The 22,904-nt window shown below is 46.9% G+C and overlaps 1 long non-coding RNA gene across 1 annotated transcript in view; it reads left to right on the top strand.

Annotated features, from left to right (window-relative positions):
• Positions 1 to 20,986, top strand: part of LOC144134684 (uncharacterized) — a 55,405-nt gene extending 34,419 nt beyond the window's left edge. Inside the window, exon 3 of the long non-coding RNA XR_013315215.1 lies at positions 20,308 to 20,986. This is a non-coding gene — a long non-coding RNA (uncharacterized LOC144134684). The remainder of the gene's footprint in view (positions 1 to 20,307) is intronic.
• Positions 20,987 to 22,904: the final 1,918 nt, after the last annotated feature.

The following is a 22,904-nucleotide window of genomic DNA, read 5'->3' as shown; positions in this document are numbered from 1 at the left end:
TTTTACGCAGCTCCCGAATATTTCCGACGCGCGGCGCGCATAACTAATACGACGCCGACGGCTTCTCGACAGAACGAGCTGTATACGCTGTCGCGTAAAATTAGCTGCGGTTTAACTACTGCTGAACCTGGTTACAAAGTGTGGTGTATCGGGTAAGTAGACACGGCTTGGTGTCTGTAAGGTTGAGTACGTTCCGCACACTGGATAGGCAGCGAGCCCATCGTAGCACGGCAGGTGGCAGTTAACTTAATGGTTCATCGCGACAGGTTGCTCACCCAATGAACGCTGCGGCCTATTGGGCACTACAGCTGCAGTGCCGCGTGTCTGCCACGACGTTGTCAGCGCTAATGCGTGCAGCCCACATGTCTTTCTCACCACCGCCACGTGCGTATCTACCTCAAAGCGCGATTGAGGTGTCAACTGACCAAGGAAGCCAGTTACACGCCCTTCATTTCCTCAAAATCGGAGTCTAGAACGTCGTCAACACCAACGAACACAACGATTGCCGACAGCTTTCGCTTTGTATAAACTGAATTAGCTGAGCGAATCCACAGCCTAATAATTGTTTTTTTTGGGAAAGGAAATGGCACAGTATCTGTCTCACATATCGGCGACACCTGAACCGCGCCTTAATGGAAGGGATAAAGGAGGGAGTGAAAGCAGAAAGGAAGTGGTGCCGTAGTGGAAGCCTCCGGAATAATTTCGACCACCTGGGGATCTTTAACGTGCACTGACATCGCACAGCACAAGGGCGCCTCAAGCAGAACGGCTCAAACAAGAACGGCTCAAGAAATCGCTCAAGCATAACGGCCTCTCCTTCAGGCCCGCATCATGGACACTAAGGCCACTATCAAGCGCCTTGAAAATGAAGTATTCTTCTCTCAACGCCGACTTCAGGATCTTCTTTCCACTGATTTCATCGACGTGATGCTGCATGCGAACTACGTCTCATCCAGAACCCAAGCGGAGAGGGTCGCCAGCCAAGAAGCAAAGTTTCTGCGCCTACTCGGCAACACCGAATGCAGCCATGCTATACCAGGAATTTACTTGTCGTCGCACAACTTGGATCCTGCAGAACATGCACTCCTAAGCCGTGGTCTGAGTTTCAACACAGGCGCTGCCCCCAGGGTAGGTCAACTGACTTGTGCTGTTGAGCAGGCAGTTCGTCTTGTAGATCCAAAATGTCAAGCCGAAGCACGCTCACGTGCTATTGGAGCGCTTTTAAAGCAGTCTGCTAATACCGACACTTTACCCATGTCCGAGAAGCATGCCCTAAAGAGACTCAAGAGCAACGAAAAGATAGTAGTCCTTCCGGCTGACAAAGGAAACGCAACCGTGGTATTAGACCGCACTCAGTACCTTTCAAAGATGTCCGAACTCCTCGAAGATGCGGTCACCTACGCCAAGCTTAGACGGGATCCCGCGAAGAAAATACAAACAGAGCTTCAAAAACTACGAACGGATGTTTTCAGATTTGTTCCTCCTGCGAAAAAGTACCTTTACTACCAGCTATTGTGTCATAACGGCTCAGCACCCGCAATTTACGGCTTACCTAAAATTCATAAACCGGACATACCACTCAGGCCGATAGTTGACTTCACGCGTTCCCCATTGTATAACCTATCCAAGTATCTGCACCAGGTTATTGGATCTCTTGTTGGACGTACGCCGACGTACGTGAAAGATTCCGCTGATTTCGTTGCCAAACTCAAGGCCGTGGCGGTTGACAACGAAGACATCATGGTCTCGTTCGATGGGAAATCGATGTTCACATGCGTTCCAGTAAACTTCGCTGTTGAATGCTGTGAAAGGGCACTGGAAGAAGACCCATCACTACCATCCCGTACGCCTTTTGAAGCAGTTGATCTGTGCCGCCTCTTAAGCTTCTGTCTTCAGAACACATATTTCGTGTTCAACAACGTATATTACAAGCAGGTGTTTGGTACGGCCATGGGTGCATCTGTGTCCGTAACCTGTGCCAACCTCGCGCTGGAGTGTATTGAAAGTTCGGCCCTACAATCGTTTCATACTCGTCCGAAACTGTTTTTACGATATGTGGACGATTGCTTCTGCGTAATTCAGCGCAAGGATGCCAAACCTTTTTTGGGCCACCTCAACTCTTTTCAACCAACAGTTCAGTTCACAATGGAAGAAGAAGCCGCCGGAAGTATTGCTTTTCTCGATGTTCTCGTTCTCCGCGCTCCCGATGGGCTCGCCACTACTGTATACCGAAAGCCCACACATACCGGCAAGTACCTCGATTTTAAATCTGCCCATCCCATAGGCCACAAACGCTCCGTCGTGTCCGCTCTGTTCAAGCGAGCTGGTCGTCTATGTTCTAGTCCTGGCCTTCTCTCTTTCGAGCAGCAGAAAGTTCGCGTCGACCTTAAAAATAATGGCTACCCCCGTCAGATGCTAAACAATCAAGAACGCCGCTGTAAGGAACCTGCTCAGCCCCACTTTGTTGGGCAACAGAAACGCGCGACTGTCCCGTATTCCCGGGGTACAAGTGAGGCTCTGGCGCGAATATTTGCCAAATACGGCGTTCGAATTGCGCACGTACCGTCCAGCAAGCTGAAACAGCAGCTGTGTCACGTGAAGGACCGCCTAGAGCGCACATGTTACCCCGGCGTTGTATACAAGATCCCCTGCAAGGATTGCAATGCATCATACATTGGCGAGTCAGGCGATTTTAAAAGAAGAATAAGACAACACAAGAATGACGTCAAGAAAGGTCGCACTTCCTCCAACGCACTTGCAGAGCATGCCCAAATGATGCAGCACTCCATTGACTGGGGGAACGCCACAATCTTGGACACGAAGAAACCTTTATCTTCATGATTACTTCTCGAATCATTTTACATACAGACGACCAAGAATGCTATCAACAGGACGAGAGGGAATCTCCCCGATATCTACGCCCACTCACTGTGTAGTCAAGTCCGCTTATAAGTAGCGGCCCATTCCGCCCATCCTCATTGTGAACAAGGGACCCGTACGGGTCTCGAAACGTCATGTGTTAAATATTTTTCTTTGGCGAGTGTATGTTTCTTGTGTTTCCAATATGCTTCCCCCTCGCCAGACAGGATTCTGTCGAACCCTTGATTAAATTTTCCTCACTCCATGGACGCCATGAATCTTTGAGGCTGACAAAGGAAGGTTGCCCGGTTCAATATTGAAGTAAGTTTTGTTTTAAAACCGATAGTGCACTTTTATCACACAAGGAAGACAGACCAAAGATAACCTGAATGTTGGTAGCAAAGAAAACCAATGTTTGGCGGCGCCACAGGCGGCCAGGATTGTTTCGTTTTGTTATGGCGCTTCGAGTCTTTGAGCTTTGTGTGCCCCGTGGTTTTGTTTTTGACGCGCCTCGATTTACAAGCGCCGAACAGCGGAGGAACTCCAAGGGCCGCTTCAAGTGCTAGTTAGCCTTTCAAGGAGCCTGTTAAGGCTGGTCAGATGATCGCCACGGTCGATGAAAAACTATGATGGCACGATGGTCAGTGATCGTACAAGGCAGTTCGCAGTATAAAGAGCACTTGTGTCTTCGCACGCTCGCCCGGCGAAACATTCCCGGCTGTGTCAGTCAACTTCTAACTACTTAACGGAAATCGTTTATTAGGGACGGGAGACAAGGTACAAGGCAGTTAAGAAAAAGTGCTGATGGCTTAGCTCTGTTAGGTCAGGATATACGTAGCGAAAGCGCGGAGACTTCTGCATCGGAAGAGTGAATTCACTAGATGCACCTTTATTGATGGCTGTAGCTTGATTCGTCGTGGCGGAGTGGTAGCGTCTCCGCCTGGAACGCGAAAAGCCCTGGTTCGATTCCGAGCCTCGGCACAGGATTTTTTTGTTATTCAGTAAGTGGGCGGAAGGTTTAAGTGGCTCCCATAGGTGCCGCCACTGAATACGTTGTTTAACGGTTAATAATAATATTAATTGGTTTTTGGGGAAAGCAAATGGCGCAGTATTTGTCTCATATATCGTTGGACACCTGAACCGCGCCGTAAGGGAAAGGAGGGAGTGAAAGAAGAAAGGAAGAAGAGGTGCCGTAGTGGAGGGCTCCGGAATAATTTCGACCACCTGGGGATCTTTAACGTGCACTGACATCGCACAGCACACGGGCGCCTTAGCGTTTTTCCTCCATAAAAACGCAGCCGCCGCGGTCGGGTTCGAACCCGGGAACTCCGGATCAGTAGTCGAGCGCCCTAACCACTGAGCCACCGCGGCGGGTAGCGGTTAAGCGCAGACTAAGGCGCGTTTATACTCCGGCGTAACGCGCGCGCGCGCGCTGCACGGCGACGTCACGTCGGCCAAAGAGAGACTTTCTATACTCCAACTGCGCTTGACCGTCGACGCGTTCGGCGGCTTCGGCGCACTCTGACCGCACTGGCGGAGACTTAGAGCATGTCTCTATTTCGCGCCGAGTGCGCCAGCCGCCGCCGGCCCGGCCAAACCGATTCGGCTCCGCGGCGAGGTGCGCGTGGTGACGTAATTCAATAGCTTTGGCAGTTGGGCGGAGCTGTTCTTTTCGAACCCTCGGCTAATTTAATCCATTCACAGTATACATCTGAAGGTACATGCAAGTGGGCGAGAGAGCTCGATCCAGTGGACCCGTTGGATCCAGCGGAAGGCGTTGAAGCGTCGTGCATCGGCTTTGGTTTTAAGCCGCCAACTTTAAACGCGAGCGCCCTTGAGCACCCATCCGTTTTTTTTTTTAGGCAAAAAAAAACATAACCTGACCCTTGCAACCGTGGGAGACCTTGACGCCGCCTGCTGTAGCCTGCCTACTGTTGTGACTTTGAGGTAGTCCCGTAGCGCTCGCCACCCGTTTCGTGACAGAGCGCTGCCAGCTCTCTTGGCGGTAGCGAAGACTCGGAGTCAGGCGTCGGTGAGAATAAAAAAAGGAATTTGATACACTATGAGCAAGTCATTATACAGGACAAAATCGGCACGGGGCCGAGAGCTAACAGCCAACGCGACTGTTCTCGCACGGCGACATTCGGCGAGACTCCAACGCGTCACTACTCACTACACTCGTGAGCGGCACTCGGCTCAAGGTGGGTCGGTCTCTATGGATCGGGGGGTCGTTGTCTCCAGGCGGCAGCGTTATAAAGCCCCGAGAAACGGGTGTTGAAACGGGCTTATAAAGCCCCGAGAAACGGGTGTTGAAACGGGCTTATAAAGCCCCGAGAAACGGTTGTCACTCAAACGGCCCAATACAAAGCCAGCACTTGACGGTCGTCCGAGAGGTCCAACCAGCGTCCGCGCTGGCCACCAGCTTCAAGTTTTCCGCGCGCGGTGACTTCCAGAGGGAAAAGGAAACCGGCGCCTCGCTGTCTAGCAACTTGCTGCACGTGTGGGCATTCGCTCGCCAATGTTTCTCCATAAGGCGCCAGTGACCTGCGGCGCAGCATCTTGGTTTGTCAAGAGAGCGTTTGGGCGCTGTTGCCTTGCGGCGAAGCCCCGGGCTTGTCCAAAGGGCGTTCGCAGGAGAAATTTTGCATCCTAAAGAATTGGGATCCGGGCTGGTTGTCCGGACGCAACACTACGCCCACTGCAGGACAAGTGCCTATCCCATGCCTCCCCAATTAACACTGTCCTTGGTATTTCTCGAACGCATCAAATACGCACGAAATTTGTGTATTTGTTGATGCACAAGAACTGCGCGTGGTATGTATGCCTAAATCAAAGTACCTTCTTTTGCATCAACACACACACACACGTATGTATATATATTATTCGGTCCGTTAGAAAAGTCAAAATAGAAATAGCACAGTGTGGTGACATTTAAAGGGGCCAAGCCATCTATCACTGCACTGAAATGTATGCCTTTGCTTTTTGCATAGTGACAGCGGGCGGCCAGTTTTATTTTAGCAGTCATTCCTTAGCTCATATTGCACTGAGAATCGCACAAGCTGGCATGCAGCAGTGCAAACAAGCCTGGAGAGTTGTGCTCACAGCCAGTCAATGGTGACACATGCAGTAACAAGCTGGCATGTTGTCTGTACAACTCCAAAAAATTCTGAAAATGCCCATGTGAATGAAAACAAAGTGGTTGCTTAGTACTGAGTAAAATGCGATACATGCCTTTTACCTTCAGTGTAAACATAACATCATGTGGGAGTTCGTATACTGGCTTACATCTGGATGGCTCCTGGTTGCAGTTGGGAAAGAATACTTCATATATTTAGGAAAACAGGATGCACTGACCATGCATAGTGGATATCTCAAGCAGAATTTGTATAATTATATTTACAGGGTGAAGTTGTGTTGTTGCAAAATACAATGAAATAAAAAATAAGCTTTTAAGTGTGTAGGGCATATATGCATTATGCATATATCCTCTCATATACCTTTAGAGTAATATTTAAGAATTTTTCTGACCAGAAAAGAAAAGAGGGATCGTAACAGTGATTCTGGTTCCCAAAACAGCAGATAAAAGTGAGCATTGTCTGCACCACTTGTCATGTATAAAATTTTGGAACATGCTAGCTGTTGTTAGCAACATTTTCTGCAAAGTAAAGATTATTTTATTGCCAGTTTGGTTTTCAAAGTGCCAAAGTTCCCTTTAGGCATACCATATGTTAAAACGACTTAGTTGTTAACGTAACTGCTTGAAGATCTTTGCCTAGGCTATGCCTACTTTTCGGCTTCATACAAGGAGTGTATGTGAATTTAAACAGTCCAAGAAGGGCTGCATGTATTAGGCAAACAAATGTCTTGTTTTATGGCCTCCTTTTCCAAAATAATGCCCCAAAATGATAATCCTCCTCAGGGCCTTATATGAAAATGCGTGTAGCTAATTTAAGGAAAACAGCAACTCTATGAATAAATTAATATTGAGCACAGGTTTGTGCCTTTCCATGCATTCCACTGCTGTCAATGTAAAAAAAACCCATTCACACAAAATTCACAGTAGCTGTAATATGACTCCATTGATGACGACAGAATTGTATGTGAAATTTAGCTTTATTATAGAGGAGAAGAAGGCACCCTTTTCTAAGTACTGTAAATGCTGGCCCCATGACATCCCTGGCTGGCCATTACAGATGAGGACAAGCATCAAATGATACACATAAAAGTCACATGCGTAAACATACACACCTAGCATTTTAACCACATTACATAATGGAAGTCTCTGCGTTGCTTTGCTTGAAACAGGGTAGGATACAAGCACAAAGGAAATACTGAAACTTATCAGCTCGTAATGAAGATGGGTATGACTGACAGTAAAAACTACTAATGCAGTCCTATTAACATTGGCAAATAGGCCATTCTCAAGCACGCAGACGGTTGTTCTGGAGGGTAAGAATGTTGATATTGATAGTGGGATGGCAGACCATATAGCAATCAATGAAGACTAGTTAAATAAAACCGTGAAAAGAAGGTCAATAATGAATGTAAGAAAAAGGGAAGGGCCAATTACAATAACTTTGGGGTTGCCCGAGATTCCAAAAAAAGAAAGGCTGGATGAGCAAGAGTTAGCAAGTGCCAAGTGATGTTAGCTGGCTAGGATCACTTATATTCAGCTTAGAACAGTACAATGCAAAGCATTCTATAAAGAATTTTATCGCATGCTTTCTCAAAGAGACTAAGCTGCAAGTGTATGTCACGAAGAACGAAAAGGTGGCTATCACAGGTGTGCTTTTCAAAAAGCGTACCAATTTGGAAGGAACAATTTAATGGGCCACAGCAATTTAGCAGTGTTAGAGTACATAGTGTTTTTAACGATTAGGAACCCATGCTAGTCATAGAAATGGTGCAATGACTTGGTGCTTGTGACATTATCAGAACTAAAAAATTTACCACATTCTGCTGTATGCAGCCATGCCTCGTTAATATCCACCCTGTAATATGATGGCTTGAATTATGGACAGTTTTGCTGGGGATGAAACTTTATCAAAGCATGCATGCCTTAACATGGAAACTTGCTGTTTGGACAGCTGACAAGGTTTAAATCCACAAAGCCCACTGGCACCCGCAAATGTTTGTCATGTATATGGACTGCAATGCGAACATCTGGGCTATTGTAACCAGATAGTATAACACAGCGCAAGGACTGTTAGAAGTGTTTGGCGACAAATACAGACAATCATATGGCTGTTGCACCCTGGAATTGCCCTAGTACCACTTGCAGCATAGCGTGCAGTTTTTGTTAAACCTTGAACTGCCAGGCACGCAGACTCTCTCCGCTTGCACATTCTGACTGACAAAGCACTTCTCTTTCTGGTGTCAAAATCATTGGCACTGAAAGGCTCAGCGACTCATTTCCTGGCGCACTTCGTTCACTGCACTAATTAATTAAGCCACTTGCTGACAAAAAGATTACTTTTTGTTATAATCTCACAGATGTTTATTTGAAACACTAATTTAATGTTTTCTTTAAACAGAGCACACGGCAAGAAGAAAAACACTATTCGAGTTAAAGCATGTCGGGCAGGAGGAGAACTCAGCACAGGTGCAAAGCAGGGAATCTGCCAATACAATCCAAACAGTAAGGAAATGGGTTGAAATTAAATGTAATCTCAACCTCGACAGGTCGATGGCTGCACCGGCACTGTAGGACTTTCAGAAATGGCTCAACATCAGCATTGCAGGGCCAACCACAGTGCAATAGCGCATAGCACATTTTGGAAAATCAAAGTAAACCTTGTTAACGTGGTTTTGGCAATATACACAAATAGGGCCCTGTCACGGCCATACGACAAATGTGAACAGATGTGTGTCCACAGAAACTTACAGCTGAGCATTGTGGAAGGTGCAAACAAGCATCTACATTCAAGCAAACAAATTTAGAAATGCAGCAAATGCAAAGAAGGAGAAGGAAATCTAGGAAGCATTCTACATTTCTGACAAATACATTCTCATAGGCCCACCATCGCCTTCATCCAGCAGGCAAACAATGTTCATTGCAGGCAGTCACAGGTAAACGAACGCAGCGTATGCATGTGCATTGATGGCATATGCTTCGAGGATGTCTTAAACAAACTGGTACAGCTTACTTAGGAAGTGCTAGTTAACAACTGTTCGACACCAATAAAGCTAAGTTGTTAAGCACCTCGATGACAGCAGTGTAGTGAAAGCAACAATAAAATGAGATCAGGTGCTGATTCAAAGAGTACAGTTTCTATCCCGATTGTCATGGCTCACGGAGCACTTCAAGATCACTGCATTTTACCAATAGCCATAGCCACCAAGATAATGCACTTAATATTGCAAGCATTTGTCTAAAATCCAACTTCACTCCACGCTGCTAAGAAAAAAATAAATTGTAATCAGAGCAGTTTACTGAAAATGCGGTGAATGAGTTGCGACAATGGTTTTTGTTTGTACATGAGTCTTCGTGATCTGGTCACAACATGTCAGAACCCAAACTTAACACTACTGCTTTGGCTCAGACCATGATCACATGCAGGGGAAATTGAATTTATTCAATTTGTCGTGCAAATTTTATTGCAGATATAGGCCCCCCTAGCCCGGCAGGAAATAAAAAAAGACGCTCCAGACGTGAGAGCTGCTATGCGCACCGATGTTTTCACACAGATTTTACAGTGCCGCCGGCATACCATTGTAATCCAGCCACTCATAGTCGCAAATTGCACTTTATGGAGCACAATGCCGCAGAATGCTGGCGACGCTTCAGTAGAGACTTTTAGTATAGCGTATGAGCGCTTGCGTACGCTATACGCAAGCATTTAGCGGGAGGTAACAGAGGAGGTCGCACGACCCCTTTTAGTTTATCGTATGCCAACCTGAACGCAACGATAGCGTAGGTTGCAGTGGCGCCATCTGGTGTTAAATTGTAAAAATATGTTGCGACAAAGTTTTTTCTATTTAGCCAAGGCATGGCCAAGGTTATCCAAGTCGCATCACGCAGATAGCCGGTTGCGTGGCCAAATGGTTTCCAAACATTTCCTTAAGAATCCAAATCAAGGCAATCCACAGTCGGTTCTGTCTTGTTAGGGTTAAGAGCTGCGGAATCGTTACACAGAATCGAAAATTGGGCAAGTTTATCCCTCTTTCTTTATGCTGTTGGCGAGGCGAGGCAAAGCGCATATCACGTGGGCCATTTAAAGCAATGAATATGCCTAAAAACCCAATAACATTGACACATTCTCTCCGAAGCGGGGGACGTGGACGCCGCCATCTTGACAACGCTATTTTTCCTAGCGTACGCAAGAGCACGCACGCTAAATTCGAGAAATAGCGTACGTAACGCGCACGTACGCTAAACCTCGGTTTGGAATAACGTTTGGCGCATGCGCAGTACGAAGCACGCTATTTGATAGCGTACGCTATGCCTTTGCGTATGTCTGCGTACGCTATACTAGACAGTTTTAGCTGTGCGTACGCAAGTGCTTGCGTACCCAAAGAGCTACGGCGCTGCGTGCGTTACGCTGTCCGCTCCGAAGTATAGTTTTAGCTGACCGTGCCGTAGCGTCCCTCAGGCGCACGTGGCGCCATCTAGTGACAAGAAGTCAAACCACATCAACGCTCGGTTGAAGAAAATTTCATCCGTGATTACTGATAACTACTGTGAGTGCATTGGGGGCCTTTCTTGTTCCAAGAAGAAAAACTATGAAAACCGAAGAAAATGCAAGATCTGGCTAAAAGTTAGAAAACTGCTTCGCCAGGTGTCGTTGCTACGAGGAAAACACACTGAATATAGTTAGGCCTAGGAGCTTGAAGATCGCCAAATTATCTGAAAAACAGGGGCTAGTTATCGCTTATACCACTACGTGTGGGCAAGATTAGGCGAAATAAAAGCGAACCGCTACCATTTGAGCGAGCTATTGCGTCGAAGAATCCAGCGGCGACATGTATTTATTCCGAAGCGGGCGAGCACGGCGCCGCCATCTTGTCAAAGTTAGCGTACGCAAGCCACGCAAGCGCCGCAACGCAAACTCCGCTGGCTACCGTACGCAAGGCTACCGTACGCAAGACGCAAGGCTTGCGCTTGCGTTCTGCGCATGCGCACTACCGTCCCCGCAAACTCCTCGCGTACGCTAACTCTTTGCGTACGCTCAGCTAAAACTGTCTACTAAAAGTCTAGTAGTCCCGGCAGAAAACAGCTCAACGGCCGTGCAGCCGAGGTCGTTTCGCATACGCGATACACAAATTTCAGAATGGTCTCGCCGCACTCACGGCGGTTGGCTAACACAGTACACACGAACTACGATCGATATCGGTGACGGCTACGCCGAAGCACAACGACTTGTGCTCGCGATCACTGCAACCGCTGCAACGAATGCGACTCGCTGCAGAGCTCGAAGATTACTTCGTCTCGTCGCACTCACGGCAGTTATCAAACTCAGTACACACGCGTGCACCTGAACCAGGACCTGCAGTCCAGCTCTAAGTTCATTTCAGCATTCGGAAAACGAGGCGTGCGTAGTAAGCTTTTCAAACGTGATTATACTTACAGGCGATATTACTGACTGGCGCAAAAGCACTCGTTCCGACTGCAATCACTAGACAGTTTTAGCTGTGCGTACGCAAAGAGTTAGCGTACGCGAGGAGTTTGCGGGGACGGTAGTGCGCATGCGCAGAACGCAAGCGCAAGCCTTGCGTCTTGCGTACGGTAGCCTTGCGTACGGTAGCCAGCGGAGTTTGCGTTGCGGCGCTTGCGTGGCTTGCGTACGCTAACTTTGACAAGATGGCGGCGCCCTGCTCGCCCGCTTCGGAATAAATACATGTCGCCGCTGGATTCTTCGACGCAATAGCTCGCTCAAATGGTAGCGGTTCGCTTCTATTTCGCCTAATCTTGCCCACACGTAGTGGTATAAGCGATAACTAGCCCCTGTTTTTCAGATAATTTGGCGATCTTCAAGCTCCTAGGCCTAACTATATTCAGTGTGTTTTCCTCGTAGCAACGACACACTTGCCACTGCGCTGCGAAACTTGCTGTATGCACAGGAAATTCCCCCTGGGGAGCTGCTTCTCGCTGCTGTTCGTGAAGATCCTCGCGCGAATAAAGAACACTTGTAACTATCACAAGCAGTTCCAAATAAACACTCCGCGACACCGGCACTGTTACGTCTTGCGTAGACAGCGTAGGTTTCAAGGCCACTCGGTCAGCTCGGTGTAGACGGCGACAAAACAACTTGGGGGAAACTACCGCTTGCCGCTGTTGCACACGGTGAAGCTCGAAGTCGCTGTCAACACTCGTAATAGTCACATGCGGCCAATATTACGTGTTTCTCGGCACATACAGCTACCGCCTACTACGCCTGGTTTTTCTTCCTGAGGAGGCGCGGCCTGGCACCGCTGCGCTGCTACGTCACGGGACAGCAGCCAATAGCGTGATGCGACCATCCGCTCGCGCGGGAAAAAGTTGAAGTTCGCCAACTTCGTGCGCCCCATTGTTCGGGCCTAGCGCAGCATTTGCGCACTATGCGGAAAAAAAGCGATCGTACAGCGCCATCGTGCCGTAGGCTTGCATAGACACGCTTCCTCCGTTGACTGGGCCTTGGCGACGACGACCGAGCGGAAGGCACAACCAAGGCTTCACGTGAGTGACGATGTCGTGTAAATTGCAATAATCCTCCACGGGTGCACGGAAAGCATGGCGCTTTTCCCAAGTCTGGCAAACTCTTCGGCGTCATAAAAATCGGGCTTGTTGCCGCGGGATTTTTCGACGCCTCCGCCCGCGAAGCTTCGCACGCGAAAAGTGAAGTCACTGGAACGGGAAAAGTACCACATTCGTTTTCTCTCGCCGCCGCGCCGGCGGGCCAGCGCGCGCGCGCGCTCCCGATTCGTTTTTCGTGGTGGCGTGGGCGCGCGCGCTCCCGATTCGTTTTCTGTGGTGGCGTGGTCATTCCCCGTCATAAATGGTCCGCTCGCTTCTTTCTCGCGGCCGCCGGCACACAGATCGTCCGGAGCATTACGTAGCACTTGCTCTTATGGGCCGAGATAAGCGTGCACAGCATTTCCAGTCGCGTAGTGACGCTTGTGCAGTTCATGCCTGCGTAGAGACTGCGCGCGGCCGTCGCTTCAGCGGCGCTGGACCAAATATGACGGCTCCGGTGACGGTTGCGGCACTTTTTCCGTTCCGGTGACTTTAGCGAAAACGGGCCGCGTTCGTTCAACACGAGGCCCGTTTCGCGTGCGAAAAGCGCTCCATGCAAGTCAGGCTGTAGGGTTGCTTCACATGCAAGCGAAAACGCTCGTGGTGCCAGAGCGACGAGGTTCCAACAAGTTCACAATTTATCACCGCGTAGCGCCCCTTGTCGGTCGCTTGCATGTGAAACAGCCCCAAGTCGACGGCTCACTTACATGCTACCAAGAACAGTGACTGTCGTTCGGGAGACGTGACCCGCCGCGCGAGAACGTGCTCGGGAGAAGTTCCATTTTCACTACGTGCGAGACCATGGTCGGCGCGCTGATGGCGACGCGGGCCTCCGTGCTTTTCTGAGTATCGGCCTTTTCGCCTTATCTGATAATCTTTGGCGCGGCTCTTTGGAAAAAAGGATTCCCTGAAAATTCTGCGCGGTAATGATGGTATCAGCTGACGTACTTTATAAAGGCTGGAAGGTGGCCGGAAGGCAAGCCTTTCCGTTGTAGCATCGTCGGCGTTGCTCACTCCGCTCCTTTGCTACATTTGCAGGCAGGCTAATGTCATGCCCTGGCCGTGACTCGCGTATTGGCCGGCACCGAAATTTGGAGATTGCGATTAAAAAATAAAAAAAAACATTAGCCTCTGATTTACTTCTTTAAACTAAATGCTCGTCTCTTTTGCGCTACATCTTTTTTCAAGTATACATTACGGCTTTTTCGCCAGTGACACGCCTATAGTGCTAGCGTACGAAAAGGAACTGGAGATTTCCCTCTCTCGACTTCGTCACACCGTACCCGTCCAGTACTCCTCCCGCGACGTCACGAAAAGAGGCCCACAGTCGCCGCCACTTACGGTTGAGTTTGTGGAATCGCGGCTGGGATCACCTAGCAGAAATAAGCTTCCATTGATCAATCCACACTTTTCTTCTGCTAAACGCTAGAATAAAGAGCAGGCACTTTACGAGGCATTTGTTTAGAGGCAATAGCCATTGACCAGCTTTGTGGGGTCCGAACCCATAACGCGATATACGGAGGTTGTGGGTTCGGATCCCACCGGCGGCATGGTTGTTTTTTCTGATGCCTTATAAGTAATTTTCTTTAAGCGATAGATTAATCTAAGTATTATTATCCCATTGATCATCACTACACACAAAAAAGCAATTAAAAAAACATTCCCCTATGCACCTTGGTTTCGGTCACTTAGCTCCCTTCATAAGTTTGTCAAACGAGCCCCTCATTTCCTTTACCTTGTTTGCTATATATATATATATATATATATATATAGCCGCCGTGGTGGCTGAGTGGTTACGGCGCTCGGCTGCCGGCCCGAAAGACGTGGGTTCGATCCCGGCCGCGGCGGTCGAATTTCGATGGAGGCGAAATTCTAGAGGCCCGTGTACTGTGCGATGTCAGTGCACGTTAAAGAACCCCAGGTGGTCGAAATTTCCGGAGCCCTTCACTACGGCGTCTCTCATAGCCTGAGTCGCTTTGGGACGTTAAACTCCCATAAACCAAACCAGACCATATATATATATATATATATATATATATATATATATATATATATATATATATGGGCATGTTCAGATAAGAACGGTAATCGAGGTCCCATGACCATTTTTTGTTTTCAGTTATATTTTTATATGTGATGGGTAAATGTGTCCACACAAAGGAATGAACCTTAGTTTTGCAAGGAACTTCGTAGTTTTCTCGGAAAAAAATCATATGTCACAAGAGGTGGAGAATGTCGTTTTTGCCACTTCTCAAAGTTGCAAGTTTGGAGCATCACTGCATGCACAATAAATTGTTTCCGCGCATAATTATTTTTTCAGTACTTCATTACAACTTGTACTATACGATGAAATAAAAAAACGTTTTCTTGCTGTGTCAATCTTCTGAGTAAAAAATCGCAAACTTCGCTTCCGGAGCTGTGCGGTGCCAAAAAGGCACTTTTGAGGGCAACCTTACGGCAAGATCCGTAAAGATCTCCTGACTGAATCTTTTTCTCTGTATTTTGAGGTACTTTTAATCACTTCAGGCAAGTTTTGTAGCTCTACACTTGACCCATATTTTTCAATATGGCCTCAAAATTGGCAGAAGTTCAAACATGTGAAAAAAGTGACAACTTTGACTTGAATTAAAAAAACATCATCATCGATATTTATTAAAATTTGCCCTAATAATACTCAATATTTCATAATTTTAAGGCATTAAAAAAGTATTGCATTATATTGTTTTAAAGTATGAAAATAAATACAAAACGGACTTCATGATTTCAGTCCCTACGACTGCTCAGTATTCCCTCTTAGGATGCGCAATCGTCAGAAGCTGGTTTTATTATTGGTATTTTGTAAGTGAATTTTAAACGCTACAGTTGCTGAGTTCATAAGTGTAATTTGTAAGCATTTTTTTCTGTTACAATCAAAGGTCTAAAGCTCCTATTCGAATTCGTACTGTTCTAACGGTGGGACCTAAATTACTGTAAGCATATTTCAGCACGTTATTTTGGAGTGACGTGTGTGTAGGGGTAGTTTATGCAAACAATTAATGCACTCGTCGCACTCTCAAGGTGACTTTAACTCCTACCGCCGCTCCAGGGATGAACGGCGCTTGGCAGCCGCTCCCATAGCTATATAACGCCCGGCGCGACCCTGAAATTCACAGCATCATGTGTGCCGCCGCCGCACCGAGGCTTTAGCCGCCGCTATCATCTTTTCATCGCAACGCACCGAACGCCTAGCAGTTATGCCTCAGCCTTCGACCTTCGACCGAGATAACCCTTGTGAGCGGATGTTGTTCGGATCTCGAGTTTTGTGTGTCGTTTTCCAGGCCTGGTAGACCCGGTGGGGTCGTTTTCTGTACTCACGTGTTTTCTCTGCGCTGGAGCGCTCCCTCGACAAGCATACTTGGTATCTCAGTCTCAGCTCGTACGCCAGACCGAAAGAACATCAGTGTAGTGTCGACGGTGGGCAGCCTGTGTTAAAAATCCATTCATCTGTCCATCTCCTTTTTTTGGAAAAGCAGCTCTGGGCCCTACATCCGTCTCCTGCTCTTCTGTCTCGCGATAATCTTCGGAAGCGCTGAGCTTTTGCATTCATGAAGAGATTTCCGCGGCGAACGTTTTGTGCCGACTACTCAAAAAGGCACAAACAGAGAATTGAAAACGGACGTAATTTTCGCAGTGTAAAGACACTCAATGTCGCTGCTCTAAAAAAGTCCTACTTCCCGAAGAAGCTCTCCGAGTACGAGAAAGTGACTTCATCTGTCAGAATTGTTACCGTCTGTTCAAGGAAGACATAGATAATATGCAGGCAGAGTCAACCGAAACATTAGAAGAATTCCGCCCTTGGGAAGAAATCGTAGAAAAGTGTCAGCCTTACCTCCGAAATCTCGCCCCTAAAGCCACCGAGCGCTCTAAAAAAACGCCTCAGACTTTCCTATGCATGGCGAAAGCAGGAAGAGGTGGCAAGAGCTATGGTGACGAAAATACGATCGGGGATACAGGCAGCATATAATGTCCCAGAGACTTCGCGTGCATCAGAAGAAAAGTGTGCGCAATGCAGCAGTTGGGAGGACAACCTACATGCTGCCTACAATAGGTGTCCGTCCTTTCAAGAGCGTTGCCAGCTGCTGACACTGCTACCACGCAACCTAACCGTGAAATATGTGCAGGAAGTTATTCCAGAGGCAACGAGGTACGTTATCCGAAAATCGAAGAAGTTGGTGGATGAGGAAGGCGTATGGTCAACACAGGAGAGATATACAAGATGTAAACTACAACAGGAATACATTACCACCGTTTTAGAATATTACACCATGGATGAACTCGATTGCTCTAGACAGACTCCGAACAAAAAGGATGTGGTGAGAATCGAAAAGGAGGGAGGGAAAGAATGGATACCTAAACGCTTCATGACGCGGTCCTTGCGAGAAGCATTCCGCCTCTACAAGCAAGCTCACCCTGCCTCCCAGGTTAGCCTCACAAAATTCATATCCTTGAGTCCTAAGTGGGTGAAATGATCGCCACAGTGGCAAGTGTGTGTTTGTGTGTGCTGTGCAAACTTTCAGTTGTGCCTCGTGGGACTGCAGAACGCGTCCGGAAGGTCGCTTTCTCCCGAAGATATGCAGAGCCTCTGCGTATGCCAGGAACCTGCTGCGTCGTGTTTCCTTAGGAATTGTGAGCATTGTCCACAAGATGGCATTTTCACTTCGGAAAATTTTGAAATGAGCAGCGAGGACGAGGTGTTGATTGCTTCATGGGAATACGGTGAGCTCGTTAAAAAGACTCTCACCGATGTGGAAGACTGGGCGAGTTGGTAGGTAGTCATTCTAGAAAACACAGCGCACACAGGACAGGGACCAAGGGCGCTCGTGTCGTCGGTTCTTCCCTTGGTCCCTGTCCTGTGTGCGCTGTGTTTTCTAGAACTCTGACCGCTTCATCATTTATGAGAGAATTTCTAAGAATGACCATGAAATGGATTCCCCACAACTATATTAGATCTGTGCAAGCAAGAGCAATACACGAAGAAAAACACAGCTGCAAGAGAGGTGCAATTGTTTTGAATTTTGATTTCGCCGAAAACTGGACAGTTGTGCTTCCAGACGCAGTACAAGCGTACCATTGGCAGAAAAAGCAGGTGACCGCGTTTGCCTGCGTTGTCACGTCAAGAAAATCGACTCGAAACTACGCCGTTATTTCCGGCGATATTCTCATGATTCAGCTCATGCATGCTTGGCTCTGTCAAAAATCAAAGCACACCTCGAAGACAACGCGCCAGTCTACACCAAGATAACATATGTGAGCGACGGGGCTCCCGCTCACTTCAAGAATAAATATCAGTTTCATGAGCTACAACGCAGTGAATGTCAAGAGACGAAATGGATGTTTTCGGCCACTGGACACGGCAAAAATGCTTGCGACGGTGTTGGTGGGCTTGTCAAACATCGAGCATCACACCACAACTTGCGGAAGCCTGCGAGGCCATACAAACAGCCAGCGGCTTCGTAGACTCAATTCAAGGAACGCTAAAGAACATCACCATTCTGGAGCTCCCACAGAGGGAGCTTGCAGACTTTCGCGAAACGAAGAAGGAAGAATGGAAAATGGCAAAGAAAGTGCCTGGAGTTCAGACGCTCCATATGTGGAAGTACGTTCAAACAAATGAAGGCAGTGCATCCTACGTGGCCTCCACCGCTGCTTCGCAATGGAAGAGACTGTGATCTGGTTTGTGCTTCGTGCTGGACAATATACTGTGCGCATAGCGACTTCAACTTCTGCCGTTAATTTCTTGTTACGATTTTCTGAATTGCAATCTGCATATAAAGCGGCATCCCATTTGTAAATTGCGTTCCTATTAAAACTCCTCCTGATTAAAAATCTTGCAGATAAATTGTTCCTCTCAGAAGACGACGTTCTGCCTCCTAACATTGCCCTGTAGAACCTTTGAACACAGAGGTAAACAGATGCAGATACAGAGGTAAACAAAGCTTCAGAAACACATTATTATAAATTTTTATATAAAATTTTTCTAAGCACCGACAAATGATCTAATATTTTAAAAAAAATCGATTACATACCAATGTACCTTATCATGATAAATTAGAGAATACAAAAAAAAACGTTTGACCGCCAGCAGCCAGTTCATCAGGTGAAATAGCGAATTTATTCCCATTTTTACGCATTAAGAACGCCGCTAACAAGCGAGTAGAAGCTGTACAAACATTCAGGATGGTTCGCATATTGTGGTAAATGAAATGTAACCACGTTCAGTGAGTGCTAAATCAAATTTCTGACAGTTACTATTTCTAAGAGGCAGTAATAAGCAATTCTAGGTAACAAAAACATGAACTCAGTTTTGTATATATTTTTATACTTTAAAACAAAATAATGCAACACTTTTTAGTGCCTTAAAATTATTGAGTATTGAGTATTATTAGGGCAAATTTTAATAAAATTCGATGATGTTTCTTTTTTAAATTCAAATCAAAGTTGTCACTTTTTTTACGTTTTTGAACTTCTGCCAATTTTGAGGCCATATTGAAAAATATAGGTCAAGTGTAGAGCTACAAAACTTGCCTGAAGTGATTAAAAGTAGCTGGAAAATACAGAGAAAAAGATTCAGTCTGGAGATCTTCACGCATCTTGCCCTAAGGCTGCCCTGAAAAGTGCTTTTTTGGCACCGCACAGCTCCGGAAGCAAAGTTTGCGATTTTTTACTCAGAAGACTGACACAGCAAGAAAACGTGTTTTATTTTCTTCGTATAGTACAAGTTGCAATAAAGTACTGAAAAAATAGTTATGCGCGGAAACAATTTATTGTGCATACAGTGATGCTCCAAACTTGCAACTTTGCGAAGTGGCAAAAACGACATTCTCCACCTCTTGTGACGATTTTTTTCCGAGAAAACCATGAAGTTCGTTGCAAAACTAAGGTTCATTCCTTTGTGTGGACACATTTACCCATCACATATAAAAATTTAATTGAAAACAAAAAATGGTCATGGGACCTCGATTACCGTTCTTATCTGAACATGCCCATATATATATATATATATATATATATATATATATATATATATATATATATATATATATATATATATATATATATATATGTGTGTGTGAAGGGAGCCAACAGTCACCACCGAAACCAAGGTGCATAGGGGAACGTTAATTTTTTTTTATTTTGTGTTATGCTTATCAGTAGGATAATAATTCTTAGATTAATAAATTGCTTAAAGAAAATACTTATAAAGCAGCAGAAAAAACAACCATGCCCCTCATTTCCTTTAACTTGTCTGCTGATATATATATATATATATATATATATATATATATATATATATATATATATATATATATATATGGGAGTTTAACGTCCCGAAGCGACTCGGGCTTTGAGAGACGCCGTAGAGAAGGGCTCCAGAAATATCGACCACCTGGGGTTCTGACATCGCACAGCACACGGGCCTCTAGAATTTCGGCTCCATCGAAATTCGACCGCCGCGGCCGGGATCGAACCCGCGTCTTTCGGGCCAGCAGCCGAGCGCCATAACCACTCAGCCACCGCGGCGGCTTCCTATATCTATATGTATTTCTATATCTGCAAGTATCTATATATGTCTATATCTATATGTACTCTATATCTATTTCTATATCGATATATGTCTAATTTTTTCTTTTAAGATGCTCCCGTCGCGGTAAGTCGCTGTTATCTAGTGATATACATTGCAAGCTTTTTTTTTTCAGCACCACTGTGGGATCGTGCACGTTACCATTCCACGGCCAATGCATCGCTGCTGAAAAGTGCTAGCGTGGTAGAGGAGAACGGAGCTGAAACAAAACTCAAGTGTTTTGCTAATGGCTCTGTCGGATTACGACGCCTCGTCTTTGTGACCACATCAACATCGACTGAGAAACGGCTCTAGTGGCAGGCTCACCAGGAAGCCAGGAAGCGCGTTCCTTTTTTACACCTCCCTGGTGCTCTTTTGAGAGGCTGCGCATCTTCGTAGAAGCCAAAGGCCTGCTGAAGAAACGCACTTTTTTTTTTGGATTGGAGTCCCTGAATAGCCTTCCTTCAGACAAGTTTACCAGTTACCAGTTTACCAGCCATGGCCTCGCAGACGCTCCCACGAAGCCAAAGCCCTGTTGAAGAAACATGCAGTCTTTCTAGTCTAGTCCCTGAACGGCGGTTCAGCAGTTCAGCCATGGCCTCGCGGATGCTTCCACACATACCTGGCGGCTTCCTCTGCGTACCTCCCGAGGCACCGATGATGATCTCCACTGTGAGCTCGCGCTGCAGTAATAAAACGCGCATTAGAAAGATCAAGCGCCTCAACACCGTCCGAAATCCCCAATTGTGTTTGCCGATATACACACCAGCGGCCGATGGCCCTGCGCCTGATGCGGGAGCCCCGCGGCTCACCAGGAAGGGGGCGTTGAATCTGGCCAACAAGAGAGAGTTCGAGCTGGCACGACGCTTCAAACACCTAGAGAAAAAGGAAACTGCAACGCGACGACTAAGGTGGAGGAGAATGCGAAGACCTCTTTCACCAATATATGAAGAGTGCGCTGAAGAGGCAGTCGGTCCTGGTGCAGCCGACGACACCGTGATGGAAGACCCTCAGCTGACGGGGAACGAGGGGTTTAATCCGGCCAAGAAGAACGAGGACGACCTGCTAGGAGCCCTCCAACACCTTCAGCTGAAGGAAACGGCAATGCAATGATCAGGAAGGAGTATAATACGAAGACCTCTTTCAGCGTCCGACTATGGCTGCCGTTTAAGGGGCAATAGATCCTGGTGGGAGTCAGGATCGTACTTGAAATTATGCTGCGCATCTAGGAGGGCACTGAAGGTACCGACAAGGCGAATCAAGTGGATGTCGTCCGTGTAAACTGTTGTGCTCCGTTCAAATGCCACAAGAACAGCCCTGCTTGGGCCAAGCAGTGGCCTGCAGTGTTCTGAAATAAATAGACCGATGCTGCAGGTGGTCCTCGTGGTGACGGTGCCGACGTATATTCATGGTTTGTTTGCTGTATGTGCAAAGCCCGCATGAACATTTCAAAAGTTGCATTCATTCCTAGAATTTGGGGACTGAAAAGCTATGAAACTGTTCAAGTTTCAATAAACCTTGTAGTTTTCTTGCCTGTAGCGGCGTTGGTATGGCGTGGGGAGTTGGAGATGCGAGTTTTCCGTTGCATTTCAGCTGCTTCTGTACGGGGCCTTCATAGCGAATACTACGAGCGCTGCGAGGGAATGGTACACGAGAGTGGAATCTAATCTTTGCGGAATATCTAATTAAATAAAGGCTGAACGACTCCGTTCTGGACGGCGCAAGAAGCGAAACAGACTTTAGAGCTTTAAAGACGCGACTCTAAGGCAACATGCTAGGTGAAGAAAGTCGCGGCAGAAAACGACGAGGACGAGAGAGTAACGTACACACAAGTGCCACTGTCAGCTTTATTGCATGGCTGTCAAACCGCTGAATATATACAGGACAACACACCTACTATAAAAAATGGCCAAGAACTGAAAACACAAGGAGGCTCGGTACGATACGAAAGTCCTGACACTGCGCATTAGCTTGACCCTAAAGCAATCACTCAACGCTGGACTGCAGCACATTGTAAACACCAAGCTGAAAGACATTTAAACACGATGCAAAGGAAAAAAAGTGTAGCAAGCGAAACGCAACATGGCGAGGATGACGTGAAGAAAGCAACACCGAGCAACCGCAACAGATGAAACAGAACTTAAAAAATCACGAGGAACTACCCTCGGATTAGAAGCGACCGAGTGTTACCCTCTCGTCTTCGTCTTTCTCTGGAGCGCCTTTCTTCGCTTCAAACGTGTCGCTGACACGCCTAAATCTTTGCGCTTCGAAGTCAACCGCGTCTGGACTCAGCACCGATGAGCCCAGTTACTGTCGTTAGGCATGGTAGCTGGGAGCGAATTTCGTTCGATGCAGCGATGTGGAGGCGTTTTTTGACGATCAGCTCGAGGGAGCATGCAAACAGGCCACTCTAGAATAACACGGCTAAAATCCCTGTTATCAGCACGCGGACGTTGTTGCCAAAAGGTTTGCACATGTCTGTACCGCGTTAAATGCAGTGCTGCAACGGTCTGTTAAGACGGACGTGGGAGCAGCTCGGTGATCAACATTCAAGGTTCAAATGAAACCTAGCCGTAAATGATTGTGGCTATAGAACGGACGAAAAAACGAAACAAGACTCACGGTCAAATATTTCGTATTGATCTACGCTGAATATTTTGGACGGACGAGGTAGGAACGATGACGTGAGTGAAGCATGCTGGTGATAATGGAAACAATACTTGTTAGAGCCAT

The sequence above is a fragment of the Amblyomma americanum genome, chromosome 1 (assembly GCF_052857255.1).
Source record: "Amblyomma americanum isolate KBUSLIRL-KWMA chromosome 1, ASM5285725v1, whole genome shotgun sequence".
In the NCBI taxonomy this organism is placed as follows: Eukaryota; Metazoa; Arthropoda; class Arachnida; order Ixodida; family Ixodidae; genus Amblyomma; species Amblyomma americanum.
The sequence above is the reverse complement of the archived record's forward strand: the minus strand, read 5'-3'. Positions and strand labels throughout refer to the sequence as shown.